The sequence below is a fragment of the Heloderma suspectum genome, chromosome 1 (genome assembly GCF_057233095.1).
Source record: "Heloderma suspectum isolate Gila_16-S chromosome 1, 16-S_ref, whole genome shotgun sequence".
NCBI classification, from domain to species: Eukaryota; Metazoa; Chordata; class Lepidosauria; order Squamata; family Helodermatidae; genus Heloderma; species Heloderma suspectum.
Window position 1 is genome coordinate 5,769,131 of NC_139458.1, and position 20,999 is coordinate 5,790,129.

The following is a 20,999-nucleotide window of genomic DNA, read 5'->3' on the forward strand; positions in this document are numbered from 1 at the left end:
AGAGCAATGAGCTCAGCTACTTAAAGCGGAGAGACTAGCTGATTCAAAGCTCTCATAAGGAGTTGCAACAGCATAATCAGAAAGACATCTGTTCATGCTCAGAGATTAAACTTATACAGCAATAGCATAAACAAAAGGAGCAATTCAGTATATACTTCTTGTATCAATGGAACAAAGCACACATTCTTAAGCAACTCACTAATTTGAACTTTTCAGTTTTAGGTACATCATGACCCACAAACGATTTGTGGTTATCAGTTCTACACACAGAGCTCTCACTCCCTGTGCAACTCTCGCCTGACCTTCATCAGTTGACTATGCTTTGCAGCATTTCTATTATACTCTGGCTTTCTACAAGCCTCTACTCTATCTTTCTCCAACTTGGTGCCCTCTACACTTTCTGTCTACTTGCTTCTCACCGGTGACTTTCAGCAAAAGTTTACACTTCCTTTAACCATATAAAAATCCCATTTTAATCATAACAATTTCAGCACGTGTACTCTCTCTTCACAAACATGCAGTTTTACTTGCATTATTTTGTTCAAAAACATCTTCCTTTCTGGTAAACACACAAGTGGAGCTTAAACTACAATTTTGCCTTTCTCGTATTGTATGGTATATGCCAACTTGTAAGATCTTTTTACAATAGCACACAATTCAGCCGCGCTCTTGGCGAAGCCTGTGCTTGGGCTTGTTTCTTCTTTTAAGCTTGACAAGACTGAAACAACAAGAGATTGTCTTCATCTCTAAAATTCCAACGGACCTTATTTTTTTTCTCTATTAAGTTCATTTGTTTTATTTTCCCAAGGGCTTCTGGGAGGGAGGAACATTTTGGCTCCACTCCTTCAGTAAGAGCCATCAAATGAGTGGATGGCAGCAAAACCCACAAGTTATCAGGATCAAATCTTTTCCTAATAAATTTACAGGACTATGATCCATTAGTATAAAAGCATGGCCTCTTGTTGAGGGTGAAAGTGGAGAGTGCAAAAGCTGGTTCGAAACTCAACATTAAAAAAACTAAGATCATGGCATCTGGCCCCATCACTTCCTGGCATATAGAAGGGGAAGAAATGGAAGCAGTGACAGATTTTATTTTCTTGGGCTCCAAGATCACTGCAGACGGTTACTGTAGCCATGAAATTAAAAGACACTTGCTCCTTGGGAGGAAAGCTATGGCCAACCTAGACAGCATAGTAAGAAGCAGAGACATCACCTTGCCGACAAAGGTCCGTCTAATCAAAGCTATGGTTTTCCCAGTAGCAACGTATGGCTGTGAAAGCTGGACTATAAGGAAGGCTGAGCGCCGAAGAATCGATGCTTTCAAACTGTGGTGCTGGAGAAGACTCTTACAAGTCCCCTAGACTGCAAGGAGGTCAAATCAGTCCATCCTAAAGGAAATCAACCCTGACTGCTCATTGGAAGGACAGATACTGAAGCTGAAGCTCCAATATTTTGGCCACCTAATGTGGAGAGAAAACTCCCTGGAAAAGACCCTGATGCTGGGAAAGATTGAAGGCAAAAGGAGAAGGGGACAGCAAAGGATGAGATGGCTAGATAGCATCACCGATGCAATGAATATGAACTTGAGCACACTCCGGGAGAGAGCGCAGGACAGGAAGGCCTGGCGTGCTATGGTCCATGGGGCACGATGAGTCGGACATGACTGAACGACTGAACAACAACAAATGGTCTGTTTCAAAGGGCCCTACAGACACCATGACTTCTTTACTAAGGGGTTGATAATTTGGGATCCCATCAATACCCATCACCTGCTCTCAGCGTCCCGAGAGGAGAAGTTCTTTGGTGTTTAGCATGGAATAACTTGCACCGGTGTCAACTAAACAAGAGTACTCATTTTCTCCAATCTTGACTTTTAAGAACGGGGCACTCAATTTCAGTTTCCAATTGTTAGTTGTTGAGGTTTTTATGTAGAAATCTCCTTGGGACCATCATTGTCTACTTTCTTCTCCTTCTGCACTTGCTCACCCTTCAAACTCATCTCTTTTTCCTTCAGTCTGAGGGGACCCTCATGCTTTCAATGCCCTGCTTGTTTACAATAACTACAGATGCCGCGGGCATTTTGAGGTGGCTGCCAGGGCCCCTGTGACTGGCCTTCTCGACTTCTTCCTCGCCTACGTCCTCTCCCTCGTGTCTTGTAAAATCCTCCCTCCAAAATTGCTGCAGCCAGCATTTTCAGACTATTTACTGACTCCTTTCTTTCTTTCTTTCTTTCTTTCTTTTTTCTTTCTTTCTTTTTTCTCTCATCTCTACCATTAAAAAACATGTGTTGCCAAACGCAAAACATCTGACACAGACTTTCCTTGCCACCCGGGAACATGGCGAGTAAAATACCCTTTAATGTCCGGGAGGGCGCTCTGGTCCACAAACATGCCACTTACCAGAGGTTTACTCTGCTCAGCTTCTGAGTCCATACCACCGTATGTGCAAATGGACTGGGAGAGTCTGGAAAAAGAAACTCTCCTGGTGTTTCATTTTGCCCTTTCATCAATAGCCAAAAGGGCTTCTAAGTGACGAATAAGCTGGTTCTGGCGGGCTTGCCAAGAGCTCCATTTCCACCTGGGATGGGGGGGAGTTAAAATTGGTATAGTGGAACTCAAAAGGGGACACAAACCAGACAGGGCAGAGGCGGCTAAAATACACAGGCAGAGCTGTTAGTAGGGAGCTAAGGCTTTCTGGGGCAAAAACCTTTCCTCTTTGGCTCCGTTTGTAAGCCTCATTTGCCCAAAGTGACCAATAAGCCTTCTGGCCAGGGAATTTATCTTCTAAGACTAGTCTTAAATCTCTCAAACTTTGGTGGTTAAAGGATCTTATGTTTGGCCACGAATGAGATGTGTGATCGGCCATTCTTCAGAACACAAAATACACATACGTTTCTTTGACAAAGCAGCAGTACCAGACAAATTTTTGAAAGACTTCATCATCTCATCTAGAGGACTGCCCAAAGGGGCAGAACATGTGTTCCCCATTTTGGTTTTGAGAGTCCAACTCACAGTTTTGCTTTTTAGAGCTCAGGGAGTCCAACCCCTGTTTTATTTTTCTTTCTGGGAGTCCAACCCCCAGTTTTGATTTCCATAGTCTAACTAGGAAATCTGATTCTGGCCAGAATCTGTTCTGGGAGTCTAACTCCCAGTTTTGATTTTTCTGGGGGTCTAACCCCCAGTTTTGATTTTAACTTTTATAGGGATCTCTCTTTCTGGGATTCTGACAGTCTTTCAAAAACAGGCCGGGAAAAGACACAACATATTTGTGTTATTTACCTGTTTTATTTGTGATCTGTCTTACCCTTTATCTTGGACCCGTCCCTTATCAAAGTCTTCCCGACCCTCCACCGGAAACAAGATCCCTCAGGTGAACTCATCTAGTGGTGCCTGGGCGTTGATTCCGGGTGGAGGAGAAGAGGGACACAAGCCAGACGGGTCCTACTGTGGTCGCCAAATTGTTGTATGAGCAGAACACACCCTTTGTTCATTGTCTAGCCAGACAATGGATCACACTAGACACGGGTAAGACTCCTGGATCAAAAAGCCCTTTATTGCATGGCCAGCAAAGCACTCTGTCAGCAAAGGGGCAGAGAGCCCCGAATGTTCAGTAGGGCAGGCTTTTATACAGCAAAATACATCACATATAGGGAAGAACTCTAGCCATGCTCTAGTAGCCGCATTACTTGGAGGCATTCACACAGTCTGTTATCTGGAACAGGGGCTGAACGTTCCTTCCCTGGACAGGATGGACGCTTGCCAGCTACTGACACTCAGTTACTGCACAAAGTACAATGCTATCAGCTCGCAGCCTGGAGAGGAACCTATCCTCCCTTACAATTCCCAGGGAAACTGCTGACAGGCTGTAATTTGCTTCTCACAGACTACGGTGGCAACACACGGGTGGGCTAGCGTACCAACATGGAGCAACTCTGGTTCACAATAAACACAAGCACAAGCATCTGTTGAACACCTTATGCAGATGTCAACGGCACTCTTATAACTGCGTTGCTACTCTGGTACACACAACACATTAGGGGTGAGGTTAAAGGATTCTTTCCACAGCCCCCAAACCTTTTGGGCCTGTGGGCACATTTGGAATGCTGAGTGTCATGGGTGCTCTCACAAAATGGCTGCCATAGGAGGTGTGGCCAATCACAAACAACTTGCCCAAGAATCCAAGTACAAGGCAGAGATAGAGTCTGAGTTCGAAGACACAAACCACCCTTTTGAACCCACAGTTTTCTGCTCCAACACCAATTTCACAGAAGACAAACTGTCAGGCCAAGAAGCTGAGTACAAGGCAAAAACAGAACTTGAGCCTCAAATGCCAAACCACAAATACCAAACCAGGAGGGTCAGGGAGCCTGGCGGGCACCAAGGAAGGTGTTCGTGGGCACATTTGTGCCTACAGGCACCATACTGGGAAACTAGCCTGGCCCTGGGGGAAAACCCAGAAAGGGGGGGGCAGTAAGGGGCTTTCAGTTTTTCAAAAACAAAACAAAACACCCAACCCCCTGGAGAGAAAAACAGGAAAAATTGTGTTGTTGTTTAAAAAAAACACACACCTCTCCCCCCCCCCCCATTTTTTCTGTTTTTTCCCAGGGCCTTCACATCTCTAGTCCCAGCCATACATCATGATGGGTGCAGTTCAAGCCCCTGAAGGAGGTGGGTGAACTCTGGGAGGCGTCAGCAGGCTGAGTGAACTACCCAGACCCTGAGAAGCACTTGTGATGTGAAGCCAAAATTAAAGAGATTCTGTGCAGAACCTATTCAGATTGTCACTGTGAAATGCCAGTAAGTATATAGCCTCCAAGTCCTAGTTAAGCAGGCAGGCCCAGCTAGTGTGGTCTAGTGAGAATGCTTGGCACCTGGGGCTGGAAGCCCTGGGTTCGAATCCAGAGAATGTGCCACTCCCCTTTCTCATGCTGTAACATGAGAACAATGACAGCCTAGCTCAGACATTTATTTGTACCACAATCTCAAATGCCTCTCTTGTTGCATTAAAGGTGCAATCCCATGCATGTTTAGACAGAAAAATATCCATGCTGGCTGGGGTATGCTAGGAGTTGTATAGCTTTTTTCTGTCTAAACATGCATAGAATTGCGCCCTCAGTGACTAAACATTCAGAAAGCTTGAAAAATTAGATGTTACTGATATAATACAGGAGGGAAAGCAAAGTCTCCATGAAAAGTAGAAACGAGCAGATAATTCAAGAGGCAACACGAGAGAGTGAAGTCTCAAAAACAAATGGAAAATAACACCAAACAAGATGCTGTGAAGAAATAACTGCCAGCCTATTACTGGAGGCTTTTAAATCATTTTGAAGCATGAAATGATGTAATTATCTTTGATGTGTTATATTTGATAACCTTCTCTACAAACGTAGTATGCTGCACAGAGTTTGGGACTCCCCTTGCAGTGAATTGCTCCAAGTGAGACAATAACCCAAGAATTAAAATTCGTCGATTGGTAGACTCAATGCAAAATGAACTCCAGTGTGTTTAAATAACACCCCTTTTTCACATTCTCATCTTTTGCCGCTTTCCTCCGCCAACGATATTCTCACCCTGAAAATCATGTTTAGTAGGTGCAATGCTTAAACAAGATTACGAGGAAGCCGACTATGCCTTGGGTGTTCTCGGAGTTTCCCCAGAGCTGCACCTGACAGGAGCTTCATCGCTAATTTCATGAGGTATAAAACAAAGAGACAGGTATGCAATAAAATGTGAGCAAAGCAGGGCTTAATGTAATAACAATACTTAACATTTGTATATCAAGTTTCATGTGCTGAAAATGCTTCAGCGTCTATTAGCCCAGCTGTCTTTCCAACAGGCCAGCTAAGTAGATCAGCATTATTCATCACCATTGGCCTTTTCAGATGTAATATCCATGCCGAAACATTTCAGATATTAAAACAAATGTATAGAGGTTGGGGTGGAGCCCCCTACCATGATGGTGCATAATCTGCACCAGGTGGTTCCTCAATGAGCATAACAAATGAAGACGGTTCTCTTCAGATATGTATGTAGCACGCTGCCTTATACGGAATCAGAACATTGCTCCAGCTAGCCTGTCATCATCATCATCCAAAGTCATCATCACCCAACCCCATCTTTCTACCAGAAACTCAAGACAGCTTGCAATAAAAACAGGATTCACAATAGTAAAATCACTTCCCCCTTATTAGTCTGCCTGAGAAGTATGTTCTACCTCTTAGGACTGGCTTCTAGTTCCATACCATCAGATATACATTGGGTGGGTAGCCAAGGTAGGGCCTTTTAAGATGGGTGCCCAAATTTGGAATGAATTCCTACTTGCTTTTAGACAGGCAGTGAAGACAGTTTTATTCAGCAGGCTTTTTGTCCATGGGGTCTTGGCATCCTGGTGTCCTATTCTGGGTCCTGGTGTCCCATTCCGTGTTCCCTTCAGGCTCACAGGGGAAGCTGGTAGCATTCAGTGGCAGTCAGAGCAAGGCAAGGAGACCTTGGATAGCTCCAAATGAGTCCTGCTACAACAATGGGAGGATGTTGTCTCAGCAGGGAACCAAAGCCAATTGAAGCCTTATGTAGATTAACAAGACCTGTCGTGTGGTTACCTTTACCTCCCCAAGGAGCTGACTGGACTGTTAAAGGACTCTCACCTGTTTTTCAGTCTTAGACTTCTGTGAGATGAGGGAGATTAAGGTTTTGTCAGGGACTCATCCTCTGAGGCAGAGGGCAATGGCAGGGCTGAGTCCTCTGGCTGGGAAAGCTCTGAATAAGGCACTGACTGTTCTACCCCTGAGAAAGTAGCTTGTGCCTTGTCCTCATCAGAATCCTCCACTGCACACTGGGAGGCCTGAGGGCTGGAGGTCATGACTCCTGGGGCATGTCACTACACATGGCACATCCACAATGTAGGCTTCAGAAGAGACATGGCAGAATAGGCTTCGTAAATTGATATGACACACAGCACTGCCCTGCTTACAGTGTGATGAATTGTTTTGGCCATGTATGAGCCGTGTGGTCTAATATCCAGCCACACTGCGGGGCTTGTTTTTCAAGAAAGAACAATGAAGAAAAAGTTACCAAACAAAGTTGAGTTTCCATGAGTTTTCTTTTGTCTTTCACTCCATCTGTGTCCCTTTCATATTTCACAGCTCCCCAGTGGCAAGATGTCAGCCTACTATATTTGAGGAGGGGGTTGGAGGGGAGCAAGAAATCCCTCTGGACAGCTCAACCGTGTGTAATATTATGATTATTACTGGGACCACTGACATCCAGATGGAAAGACAGATTGGTGCAGGCTGCCAGCCTTCTATGCCACCTTCTGTTCATTCCCTACTTTTGCCAATAAGGATTATATCTGTGGACAAGCTGGATATGCCGCACCAAGAGCAGAATACCTGATTGAATTAGCTCTTTCCAAGTTGTTGTTTTTTATGAATACATATTACTTTTCACCGTTTGTTTAGTGTTGGCAAACAGTATACCGCACCATCTTGGGCGAATGTGTGCCAGGCCACTCACAACTCATGAGCAGTGGCTGTTGTGAAACTGGACTTTTCTGCATTACAAGAGAGATGCACATCACAACAGGTCAAGGGTCGAACAGATGTACCTCCTCTGAGCCAGAACATCTGTCCATCAAGTCCAGACTCACCTACTTTGACTGGCAATCACTGTCCAGGGTGTCAGGAAAGAGAGGTCTTTCCCAGCCCTGCTGAGATCATTTTAGCTGGAGATGCTCTGCCACTCAGCCATGGACACACACACAACCCATGGCACTTGGAGTCACTTAAGCAAAACTGGCAGGCCTCTGCCCCAGGGAGCTTACAGTCTAAAACAGACATCCCAACCTGGTGCTGTTCAGGTGTGCTGAACTGCAACTCCTGTCATTCCCATTCTGGGGGCTGCAGTCCAACACATCTGGAGAACACCAGCTTGGAGAAGGCTGCTCTAAAAATGGATCCTGGGAGAGGCAGAAGCGGGACAGGAGATCGAAAAGGACAGTCCAGGGTAACAGGGGGTGAATGCGCTTACAGTTCTTATGTTTCATTTCCTGTGGGGTCAGGACTTAGGGAAGAAGCCAGAAAAACAGTGTGATTTAGGCTGGTGTGTTGCTATGCAAGTGTTGGCTGAGTCAGATCAGGTGTCAACGTACCTCCATCCCATTCAGTAGATGCATGGGGGAGGTAGGGGCAGTGTTTGCCCACTGTGCCTGTTCCTGATCTCCATCCAAAGGTCGGAATAAAGTGCAAGTTATACACACAAAGGCTCTGCCTTTGAGTGAACGCGCTCAGGTTGGGAGCAGGGGAGGTGAGCCCAGTCCGGCTGAATCTGCCTTCCTTCCACACCTTGACAGTTTATGAGAAGGGCTACTGTCTTTACATTCAGGAGGCCAAAGTTGTCCAGGCCAAAGTGTCTTTCCCTTGCAGCCAAAGCCAGGGAGAAAATCTGATTCTACAGAACGGAGTGGGATTATAATTCTGCACTTATGCAGGCAACCTCTATTTTTCAAGTATCTGTACTAAGAAACTCACATGTTTCCCCCACTTCATTTTAAGGACAGGTAAAGTAGATGGGAAAATATATCCTGTTGCTATGGAGACACCAGGATGGGAAGGCACGGTGTTGATGAAACCTTGACGGTTTTCTCGATGCTCATTATAACATTATGTAAAAGAAGTTAATTTTTTTAAAAGAGCAAAGTGATTAACATTTTTCTAGGGAAAACAGTCATCCTGATATGAACAAGGTAACAATTAACAAGTGCATGTTTAAAAGTGAATCATCTGAAATAATGATATAATTATGCCCCCTTCAATTAATGAGTAATGGGTTTGGGTGGTTTTTTAAAAATCAAAATGCAAAGAAAGGACAAAAGATCATCCAGAGAACTTGGCAATTTTGTGCTTGAATACCCCCTGCAGTTGACATAGATTTTTCCGGCCCCATTTGACGTGGTTCATACGGGGGAGACTGGTGGCTCCAAAGTCAGTGGGGCACCTTGGATAGCTCCTTTAGTGTTCTGACTGAAACCCAGAGCGGATTCACCACCCACTGACATCGGAGCCACCAGCCTCCACTAGGTTCTCATGATCAGGGGTACCTGAGGTCGCTGACTGAGAGTTGCCTGGAATCAACTACCTTTTCTTTATATGGGTTCTCATGGGATCCCAAAAATCAAGGCCAAATTCAACCTAGAGCCCTTCTGAACTACAGTTTTGTGGTGATTAGCCACTTCAGATTGCAGCACAGAGAGAGAACAGGAGTGGGATTCTTCTCCCCAGATACAAAGAAACATAGGAAGCTTCTTTACAACGAGTAGGACCCTTGGTCCATCTAGCCCAGTATTGTTAACACTGACTGGCAGCAATGGCTGTCCAGGGTTTCAGGCAGCAGTTTTTCCAGCTCTACCTGGAGATGCCGGGGATCAAACCTGGCACCTTCTGCATGCAAAGCAGGGGGTCTGCCACTGAGCCATGGCCCTTCCCAGTGCCAGCAAGGTCCTTCTGGATGACACTTTCCTTCTGTAGGCATTCTGAAGAACTTGTGGGGGCTAACAGTGGGGACAGGGATGGGGCTGCCCATGTCAGCCCTGCCCCTTCATTCCCTGACCTCACTGCATGGAGCAGCGAGGTCTGAAGTGAAACTCATCAGTTGACTGCAAGTAGATACCATGACCCCTCCATCTGGAGGATCAGTGTCACTGCAAAAAAAGGCTCTGAAGCCAGCAAAACACTGGTCACCTTATTCCAGGAAGGGCCTTCAGGAACCCCAGATCCAAGGGCTCAGCCTTCCCATCAATCTCAGCCTTGGAGATGGCTCTCCAAAAGTCTCCCAGGGCCCTGAGCCATGTGGGAGCTTAAGGCTCCAGAAATGGGCCTGGTCCCTTGAAGTTTGCAGTCAAGACCTGGGAGGGGGGGGGGAGCTTCTGGGGAACCTGACCTGACCAGCCTCCTCAAGCCCTCTGTTGCTGCTGGCCCCTTGCTGAAACAACAGCTTCTTTCATGGGGCACTATCTCAGCCTAATAAAATGAAACAATTTTTTAAAATCCCAGCCTAGCCATTCCCCCATAGTGCAGTCCAAGGTACTATTAGTCTCTGCCTTGCTGTGCTCCTGTTCACCTGACGTAAGTGCTGACTGAATGTGAGCCATTTATTGATTGATTTGATTTGTACCCTGCCTTTCTACCAAGAAAAATGGCACTCAAGGTGACCTTTGACGTGCTGGTTGCAGTTCTTTCTTCCAGAGCCTCCTCCAACACCCAATTGACCAGCCACTTGCCATGGGGTCCGACCTGAGCCAGGACAGTAGAACACTCTGTGCAATTGGGAACCTCAGTTGGGTGCTAAGAGAACCTCTCTTTAGGCCACCCTGCTCAATGCAGGGAGGTCAAGGAAGGAAGGGGTGTGGCCTGAAGTGCATGGATAAGTCAGGGGTGGAGCCCTCATGTGGGCCAGAATTGGGTCCCATCAGCACCCAACTATATGATAGCAGCAAGGAAAAACAGTTTGCTTTTAAAGGCCGAAAGTGTGGTTTCCCACCAAAATTCAGCCACATAGTGGCAGCACGGGGGGGGGGGGGAGGCAGTTTTTCAGTAAAATAGCCCCTTTTTGCTGCAGCGGCACTGCTGAATTTCAGGGGCAAACTGCACTTCAGACTTTTGAAAGCAGGCTATTTTTCCTTGATGCTGCCACCACACCACCAGATTTAGGTGGCAAATTTGGCAGGGCAGCAGTGGGAGCTGCAAAAGGGGCAAGGGGGCAGCATGAGGCTTGAGGGCTGCATGTTACCCACCCCTGGTCTATGAGATGTTTAAAAATAAATAAATATGCACTCATACGTACATCACCTTACAGTATTGGTTACATGTCAGATGAAACTGAGGCAAGCCGAAAAGCCAGAGTAATTAGGGACATTTTCCCTCTTTGAGTTCCCATTGGAACTTGCGAGAAACCTCAGATTGACTTCCTTCAAAACACCCAAGAAGCTGTATTAGGGCCATATGGTTTATTATCAGCAGTTGCACTAGGAAACCAAATGCACAAGATCAGGGAATCTCAAATTTGGGGAGAAGTAACGAGTGGGGTACCGCAGGGCTCAGTCCTGGGCCCAGTGCTCTTCAACATTTATATTAATGACTTGGAGGAGGAGGTGCAGGGAATGCTGATCAAATTTGCAGATGACACAAAACTGGGCAGGATAGCTAATACTTTGGAAGACAGAAACAAAATTCAAAGTGATCTTCATAGACTGGAGCGCTGGGCAGAAAACAACAGAATGAAATTTAATAGGGATAAATGCCAAGTTCTGCACTTAGGAAAAAGAAACCAAATGCACAGTTACAAGATGGGGGATCTTAGAATTGTTGTTGATCACAAGCTGAATATGAGTAGAGGGGAACTAGTTGTCGATGAGTAGAGGGGATCTTAGAATAGTTGTCGATCACAAGCTGAATATGAGCCAACAATGTGATATGGCTGCAAAAAAGGCAAATGCTGTTTTGGGCTGCATTAAGAGAAGCATAGCTTCCAAATCCCAGGAAGTACTAGTCCCCCTCTACTCAGCACTGCTTAGGCCTCATCTGGAGTACTGTGTCCAGTTCTGGGCATCGCACTTTAAGAAGGATGCAGACAAACTGGAGAGGGTTCAGAGGAGGGCAACCAAGATGATCAGGGGACTGGAAACAAAGCCCTATGAAGAGAGACTGAAAGAACTGGGCATGTTTAGCCTTGAGAAGAGAAGACTGAGGGGAGATATGATAGCGCGCTTCAAGTCCTTGAAAGGCTGTCACAGAGAGGAAGGCCAGGATCTCTTCTCGATCATCCCAGAGTGCAGGACACGGAATCATGGGCTCAAGTTACAGGAAGCCAGATTCCGGCTGAACATCAGGAAAAACATCCTGAGTGTCAGAGCAATACAACAATGGAACCCATTCCCTAGGGAGGTGGTGGGCTCTTCCACGCTGGAGGCATTAAAGACGAGGCTGGACAGCCATCTGTCAGGGATGCTCTGACTTGGATTCCTGCATTGAGCAGGGGGTTGGACTCGATGGCCTTGTGGGCCCCTTCCAACCCTACCATTCTATGATTCTATGAATCAATGGGAAATGCAAAGCTGATTTTCAGTACATTAATATCTGGGTGTCGTGTCCTGATTTCATGACACTGGACCATATCCAAGCGAAGTACTAAACTGCCTTCGTCGCCCTGTGGGATGACCTCTGCCAGGAGAGGGACAGGGGGAGTGCGACCCTGTTGATTCTCCTGGACCTCTCAGCGGCTTTCGATACCATCGACCATGGTATCCTTCTGGATAGGTTGTCTGGGTTGGGAGTTGGAGGCACTGCACTACAGTGGTTCCGCTCCTACTTGGATGGCCGATTCCAGAAGGTGGTGCTGGGGGATTATTTCTCTGTGTCATGGCAATTGTGCGATGGGGTTCCACAGGGCTCTATTTTATCCCCCATGCTGTTTAACATCTACATGAAACCACTGGGGGAGGTTATCCAGAAGTGTGGGCTGAGATGCCATCAATATGCGGATGACACCCAGCTCTACCTCTCTTTCTCATCAAAACCAGGTGAGGCAGTGGCGGTTCTGAATCAGTGCCTGGGCATGGTAATGGACTGGATGAGGGCCAATAAACTGAAACTCAATCCAGACAAGACAGAGGTACTGTTAGTGGGTGGTTCGTCTGCCTCGCTAGGTGATATTCAACCTGTTCTGGAGGGGGTTGCACTCCCCCTAAAGGATCACGTTCGTAGTTTGGGGGTGCTCTTGGACCCAGAACTGTCACTTGAGGCACAGATGAACTCTGTGGCATGGAGCACTTTTTATCAGCTTAGGCTGGTATACCAACTGCGCCCTGATCTGGACACAGACAGCCTAGCTAGTTATCCACTCTCTGAGAACTTCTTGCCTGGATTACTGCGATGCGTTATACGTGGGGCTGCCTTTGAAAACAGTCCAGAAACTTCAGCTGGTCCAAAATAGGGCAGCAAGATTGTTAACAGCGACTGGCCTGCGAGCTCATATTACACCAGTACTTTTTCAGCTGCACCGGCTGCCAGTCCATTTCCGGGCCCGATTCAAAGTGCTGGTATTAACATTTAAAGCCCTTAACGGCTTGGGGCCAGGTTATCTGAAGGATCGCCTCCCCCCATATGTGCCTGCCCAGACCTTAAGATCATCGTCAGCGGCCCTTCTCCGTGAGCCCCTGCCAAAGGGAGTGAGGTGGGTGGCTAGTAGGAGGAGGTAGGGGTGGACGAAAGTCCCTTACCTTTCGCCGAAGCTTGTTCGCGGTGGGGGGGGGTGCTTCGCTGCTCCCCCCGCGAAGTTCAGGCCAGGGGGGGAGGCTTCCCGCCTCGCCCCGGCCGAAATTCAGGCCGGGGGGGAGGCTTCCCGCCTCGCCCCGGCCAAAATTCAGGCCGGGGAGGAGGCTTCCCGCCTCGCCCAGCCGCGAACACGAAAGTTTAAAAAAAAAAAAAACGCCCCTGATAGGCTACGTGACGATTCACGTAGCCTATCACGGCTAGATTTGCAAAGTCAGCTGTGATAGGCTACGTCAATCGTCACGTAGCCTATCACGGGTGACTTTAAAAAAAAAAAAAAGCGCGTACGCTAATGGCGGCCCCCATAGGGAGCCGCCATTCGCGTTCCTTATTTGGTCGCTGTAGTCTACGTAAAGATTTACGTAGACTACGGCGAAAATAAGGGCAACGCAAATAGCGTCATAATCGTCATAATCATAATCATAATCTCATAATCGTCATAATCATAATCATAATAATCATAATCTCATAATTGTCACGTAGCCTATCAGGGGGCGTGTTTTTTTTTTCTTTTACTGCAATGGCGGCGGCGGCAGCCGGTCGAAAGACCAGCTGCCGCTCCCGCCCCGCTCGAACACCCGCCGAACCGCCGGCCGGACCTGCCGCCGGGAGGGACATTCGGCGAAGGTAAGTACCGTCCCGGGGGGGGTGCGGGGGGCGGGGGGGGTTCGGAGGATTTCTCCCCAAAACTTGTTCGGGGGGCCGAACACGTTGGCGCTCGGCCCCCCGAAGTTTCGGGGAGAAATTCTCCGCCATCCCTAGGTGGAGGGCTTTTTCTGCTGTGGCAATCCAGCTGTGGAATGAGCTCCCTAGTGAGGTTCGCCTGGCACCTACATTGTATTCCTTTCGGCACCAGGTGAAGACCTTTTTATTTTCCCAGGCATTTTAGCATTTTAGCTTTCTAAACTTTTAGCTTTGCTGTTTTAAAAATTTGTATTTTAAACTCTTGCACTACTGCTAGGTTTTATTGTGGTTGTATTATTATATTGTGGTTTTAATGTTCTACATATTTTAAATTGTTTTATTGTGTGTTGTTTGGTTTTAATTTTTGTGAACCGCCCAGAGAGCTTCGGCTATTGGGCAGTATAGAAATGAAATAAATAAATTAAATTAAATAAATAAACTCTGGGGGTGGCCACTCCCAGTCAAAAATGTCCTGATGAACTTGCTCCAAGTCATCTCTCTTCTGCACAACTTGCCAGAGATGGAAGCTCCACACACCTGTCTGCCTTCAACATGACCATCTTGCTGTTACTGCAAGCCAAAACTGGCCCGGAGCGGCTGTCGCTGCCTTTTGACAAGCCATGGCTGAAACACAAAACATTTGTCAGAGCTAATGAGGCAACACCACAGAGCGCTTTGATGGGTGGATGTGGCTGTTCAGTTTCTTCTTTTGCTTTTTCACTTTTGAGCATTCTTGAAACAAAAACTGTACTTCATGAAGAAAGAGTGACACAGGTTTCAGAAAAGGAGAACAAGAACCGTCTTAATAGATCAGCTGAAAGACCCAATGCAAATACATGCAAATATACCGTTAAAGCAGCATCCAGCAGCTTTTACCTTTTCCTCACAGCTTACTCCTCCCTTTGTGATGGAATGGACAGGTGTACAACGAGCAAATCAAATGTTGGATCAGTTATCAATCTTTCCTTCCTCCTATGTTGTGGGTGGGCTATCTGCCATAACACACACACACGCACGCGAGCCATGTGAACGTTTATTCATTTAAACCAGGTGAGGTAACTAGAGGCTAAAATTTCAGGGTTCCCAGTATTAGATACCTCGGCACACTTAAAACAGCCTCGGTTTGGCCCGGATGTTGTAGGTGAGGTCCTTCGAGGACTCAAGTTAGAATATTTGCATTCACTCAGATTTACTTAAATTGTACAAATAAGGACTAAAACAACAACATAAGCTAAATGCATGTATTAAGGAAAGATAAAGAAAGTGGCACACACGTGCAAACTCATCACACCACAAATCCTGCAGCTGTCCGTTTGGTCACCCCTCACACCTGTACTTTACCAGCAAAAGGAGATCTCACTTTCACCAGCAAACGAAACCTTCTCACAATACAGGACTCGTCGAGGCCCTGCGATCAGGAGGAGGAACCCCATTTTCTGTGTGCATGGATCTAAATACCCTTCTAAACTTGGTGATCTCTTTCTTAATACATATTCTAAAATCTTTAAAACTACTGGTCCATGTTACCTTTTGGGCCTCCCTCCTCCCAGAAAGTCCATCTTTTTCACCAAAAGTTCCCTCCTATCCCTGATACCAGTTGTTTACTCCAAAGTGAGCCTTACTTCTCACTTTACAGCCAACGTCTCCTTTTTACTTCTTTTCCCCAGACAGTGGAATTCCAAACCACAACATCTACCCTTGTATAACCCTTGACTAATCACCTTATTTCCCTATAAGGACTCACACAGCTGAAAGACTATTACAACAACACGTCATGTAGCACCTATGTAGCTTCTAATACAGTAGATCTGCATGTCTTTTGCTCCCCTATGGACAAGCTACCCCAAACTCCCCTGCATCCCAAAAGCTTCTAAATAAAAATTGCAAAGCCCCCCAAAATCCTCTCAATGTGATGAACCTCTTTCACCCTCTGAGGGTTGAATTCCATTTCAGAGAAGCTCTTGGGGGCCACATTCCAGTAGTGGGTGGGCCCAAAACAAAAGGGGCAAGGCCACCATTCAAAAAATGCCACCATATATTAGCTGTATTAGCTGTAAAGATATTAGCTGTAAAGAACAATATTGTTTAGGAACCTGGAATGTCAGATCAATGAATCAAGGTAAGCTGGAGGTGGTCAAACATGAGATGGCAAGATTGAACATTGACATCTTGGGAATCAGTGAACTCAAATGGACAGGCATGGGCGAATTTAATTCAGGTGACCATCATATCTACTACTGTGGACAAGAATCCCTTAGAAGAAATGGAGTAGCACTCATAGTCAACAAAAGGGTGGGAAAAGCAGTACTGGGGTACAATCTTAAAAATGATAGAATGATCTCAGTATGAATCCAAGGCAAACCATTCAACATCACAGCAATTCAAATCTATGCCCCAACCACTGATGCTGAAGAAGCTGAGGTTGATCGGTTCTATGAAGACCTACTTCCTGGCATATAGAAGGGGAAGAAATGGAAGCAGTGACAGATTTTACTTTCTTGGGCTCCAAGATCACCGCAGACGGTGACTGTAGCCATGAAATTAAAAGACGCTTGCTCCTTGGGAGGAAAGCTATGGCAAACCTAGACAGCATAGTAAGAAGCAGAGACATCACCTTGCCAACAAAGGTTCGTATAATCAAAACTATGGTTTTCCCAGTAGTAACATATGGCTGTGAGAGCTGGACTATAAGGAAGGCTGAGCGCCGAAGAATTGATGCTTTCGAACTGTGGTGCTGGAGAAGACTCTTACGAGTGCCCTGGACTGCAAGGAGGTCAAATCAGTCCATCCTAAAGGAAATCAACCCTGAGTGCTCATTGGAAGGACAGATAATGAAGCTGAAGCTCCAATATTTTGGCCACCTAATGCGAAGAGAAAACTCCCTGGAAAAGACCCTGATGCTGGGAAAGACTGAAGGCAAAAGGAGAAGGGGACGGCAGAGGATGAGATGGCTAGATAGCATCACGGATGCAATGAATATGAACTTCAGCACGCTCCGGGAGACAGCGCAGGACAGGAAGGCCTGGCGTGCTATGGTCCATGGGGTCATGAAGAGTCGGACACGACTGAACGACTGAACAACAACAACAACAACACCTTCTAGAACTAACACCAAAAAAAGATGTCCTCTTCATCATAGGGGATTGGAATGCTAAAGTAGGAAGTCAAGAAATCACCGGGATAACAGGCAGGCATGGCCTTGGTGTACAGAATGAAGCAGGACAAAAGCTAATAGAGTTTTGCCAAGAGAACACGCTGATCATAGCAAACACTGTTTTCCAACAGCACAAGAGACGACTCTATACATGGACATCAACAGATGGTCAATATCGAAATCAGATTGATTATGTCCTTTGCAGTCAAAGATGGAGAAGCTCTATACAGTCAGTAAAAACAAGACCTGGAGCTGACTGTGGCTCAGATCATGAGCTTCTTGTTGCAAAATTTCAGCTTAAATTGAAGAACGTAGGGAAAACCACTAAACCATTCAGGTATGACCTCAATCATATCCCTTATGAATATACAGTGGAGGTGAGGAATAGATTTCAGGGATTAGACCTGATAGACAGAGTGCCTGAGGAACTATGGACGGAGGTCCGTAACATTGTTCAGGAGGCAACAACGAAATCCATCCCAAAGAAAAAGAAATGCAAGAAAGCCAAGTGGCTGTCTGATGAGGCTTTACAAGTAGGTGAGGAAAGAAGGGAAGCAAAAAGCAAGGGAGAAAGGGGAATATATATCCAACTGAATGCAGAGTTCCAGAGAACAGCAAGGAGAGACAAGAAGGCCTTCTTAAATGAACAATGTAAAGAAATCGAGGAAAACAACAGAATGGGAAAGACTAGAGATCTCTTCAAGAAAATTGGAGATCTCAAGGAAACGTTTTGTGCAAAGACGGGCATGATAAAGGACAAAGAAGGCAGGGACCTAACAGAAGCAGATGAGATTAAGAAGAGGTGGGAAGAATACACAGAAGAACTATACAGGAAAGATCTGAATGTCCCTGATAGCCATGATAGTGCGGTCACTGAACTTGAGCCGGACATCCTAGAGAGTGAAGTCAAGTGGGCCTTAGGAAGCATTAGTAACAACAAAGCTAGCGGAGATGACAGCATTCCAGCTGAGCTATTTAAAATCCTAAAAGATGATCCTCTTAAAGTGCTGCACTCAATATGCCAACAAATCTGGAACACTCAACAGTGGCCACAAGACTGGAAAAGGTCAGTTTACATTCCAATTCCAAAGAAGGGCAACGCCAAAGAGTGTTCAAACTACCGCACAATTGCGCTCATTTCACATGCCAGCAAGGTGATGCTCAAAATCCTACAAGCTAGGCTTCAGCAGTATGCGAACCGAGAACTACTGGAAGTACAAGCTGGGTTTCGAGGAGGCAGAGGAACTAGAGATCAAATCGCCAACGTTCGCTGCATCATGGAGAAAGCAAGAGAATTCCAGAAAAACGTCTATTTCTGCTTCATTGACTACGCTAAAGCCTTTGATTGTGTGGATCACAACAAACTGTGGCAAATTCTTAAAGTGATGGGAGTACCAGACCACCTTACCTGTCTCCTGAGAAACCTGTACGAGGGTCAAGAAGCAACAGTAAGAACCAGACATGGAACAACCGAGTGGTTCAAAATTGGGAAAGGAGTACGACAAGGCTGCATATTGTCACCCTGCTTATTTAACTTATATGCAGAGTACATCATGAGAAACGCCGGGTTGGATGAATCACAGGTCGGAATTAAGATTGCCGGGAGAATTATCAACAACCTCCGATATGCAGACGATACCACCCTAATGGCAGAAAGCGAAGAGGATCTCAAGAGCCTCTTGTTGAGGGTAAAAGAGGAGAGTGCAAAAGCTGGTTTGAAACTCAACATTAAAAAAACGAAGATCATGGCATCTGGCCCTATCACTTCCTGGCATATAGAAGGGGAAGAAATGGAAGCAGTGACAGATTTTACTTTCTTGGGCTCCAAGATCACCGCAGACGGTGCCTGTAGCCATGAAATTAAAAGACGCTTGCTCCTGGGGAGGAAAGCTATGGCCAACCTAGACAGCATAGTAAGAAGCAGAGACATCACCTTGCCGACAAAGGTCCACATAATCAAAGCTATGGTTTTCCCAGTAGTAATGTATGGCTGTGAGAGCTGGACTAGAAGGAAGGCTGAGCACCGGAGAATTGATGCTTTCGAACTGTGTGCTAGAGAAGACTCTTACGAGTCCCCTGGACTGCAAGGAGGTCAAATCAGTCCATCCTAAAGGAAATCAACCCTGAGTGCTCATTGGAAGGACAGATACTGAAGCTGAAGCTCAAATATTTTGGCCACCTAATGCGAAGAGAAAACTCCCTGGAAAAGACCCTGATGCTGGGAAAGACTGAAGGCAAAAGGAGAAGCGGACGGCAGAGGATGAGATGGCTAGATAGCATCACTGATGCAATGAATATGGACTTGAGCACGCTCCGGGAGAGAGCGCAGGACAGGAAGGCCTGGCGTGCTGTGGTCCACGGGGTCACGAAGAGTCGGACACGACTGAACGACGGAACAACGTATTAGCTTCAGGCTCTTACTACCAGGAACTGAGCTTTCGGAGAGGCTTTTCAGCCCTTTAGAATGGGGAGGAAACTGCACAAAAGCCAGGGAACCATCAAATGATTGGGGGGGGGAATGCCAGAGGGCTGGACTGGGACCCCAGGAAGGCCAGATTTGGCCCCCAGGCCTGAAGTTCGACCCCCTGATTTAAGCATTCTTTGGTTACTGTATTTTCATTGTGTTTCTTAAAGGAAAGTCCACTTAGTTGCAAAACTGATCCGGGGGTGTGGAGTGAGCAGGTGGTGGGTTCATGATGTCCAAGCAGTGCAAGTAGGCTTCTGCCACAAAGTGTCAGGACTGATTTTCCATGTTATCCTTGAGCTGAAGTCCTGGAGATGCAGCTGTTCCTTTGAACACAGCATGGTGAGCACACGTCCACTGCAACTTGAACAACCAAGGAATAGATGTTTGTCAGCAGCCTTAGCAATCCAGCAGTCTTGGCTCAAACAGGTGGTCAGCCCGACAAGCCTGGGAAGCCCACGAGCAGGGCATGGAGGAAACAGTCCCCCTGCCTCTGAACATCAAGGCTCTATTTAGCTAGCGTGGATATTATCCATTGAAAGTCCATCTAGCCCAGAGTTCAGTTTCCATGTCATGTTTCTTTTGTATAGCCAGAGAGAATGGGGGGGGGGGGGCATTCAGACATCAACCCATCCACCTCCACACCCAGATAACATAATCATGTTGGGGAGACCGGGTCCCTCATCTGGTTAAGTTCTTAGTGTGCATGGTGTGAGGTCAGTTTTGAGCATGTTCTTGAATATACATCACCAGCTCTCCACCAAGTCCATGTCCATGTATTCCAGCACACACCAAAATCTGAATATGCTTTGATAATGCAGCCCATCCACTTAGGATGCTCCCCTCTTCAGTATCCATTGGAAAAAAAAGAGCTCTTGGGCAGGTCCCATTCACTTCCATGGGGGGGTTGCATGGGAGAACATCTTGTGGATTTTGCCCCCTATGTTCACCGAAGCTAGAATTGAACTTCATTCCCATTTGGATTTCTTTTTAATTACTGAGGAGAATGCAAGATGGGTAGTTGGATGTTTCTGCAATCATGCTGTTCTGCTTGGCGGAAAGGCAGCCCAGAGGTGGCTGTTCTTGCCTGTGCACCTGCCTGGTAGCCCCACTTAGGGCCGGGGAGAAACAGAGATTCAGCCAATCCTTTGTGAAATTGACCTAGTAATCGGAGGAGAAATGGCTTCATGAAATGGCTCCTCCCCGACTTAGTTTCATCAAATCATTTCACTGACTCTTCAGCACAGTTACTTGGGAGGAAGTCCCATTTAACTCAGTGGGGTTTACTTCAGTTTAGACATGCAAAGGATTGCACTGTTAATATCAATTTGCTTCCCCCCCCCTGTTCAAAAACAGCATGAGGTACCTTTTAACTT

The 20,999-nt window shown here is 46.4% G+C and overlaps 1 long non-coding RNA gene across 5 annotated transcripts in view; it reads right to left on the reverse strand.

Annotated features, from left to right (window-relative positions):
• The window catches only part of LOC146356821 (uncharacterized), a 102,194-nt gene that overhangs the window by 52,967 nt on the left and 28,228 nt on the right, over window positions 1–20,999 (reverse strand). The window contains exon 3 of one of the 5 annotated variants that reach the window (XR_014787684.1): window positions 13,728–14,629. The exons of the other annotated variants lie outside the window; for them this stretch is intronic. This is a non-coding gene — a long non-coding RNA (uncharacterized LOC146356821). Of the gene's footprint in view, window positions 1–13,727; window positions 14,630–20,999 lie in introns of those variants that run through there. 5 annotated transcript variants of the gene reach the window in all.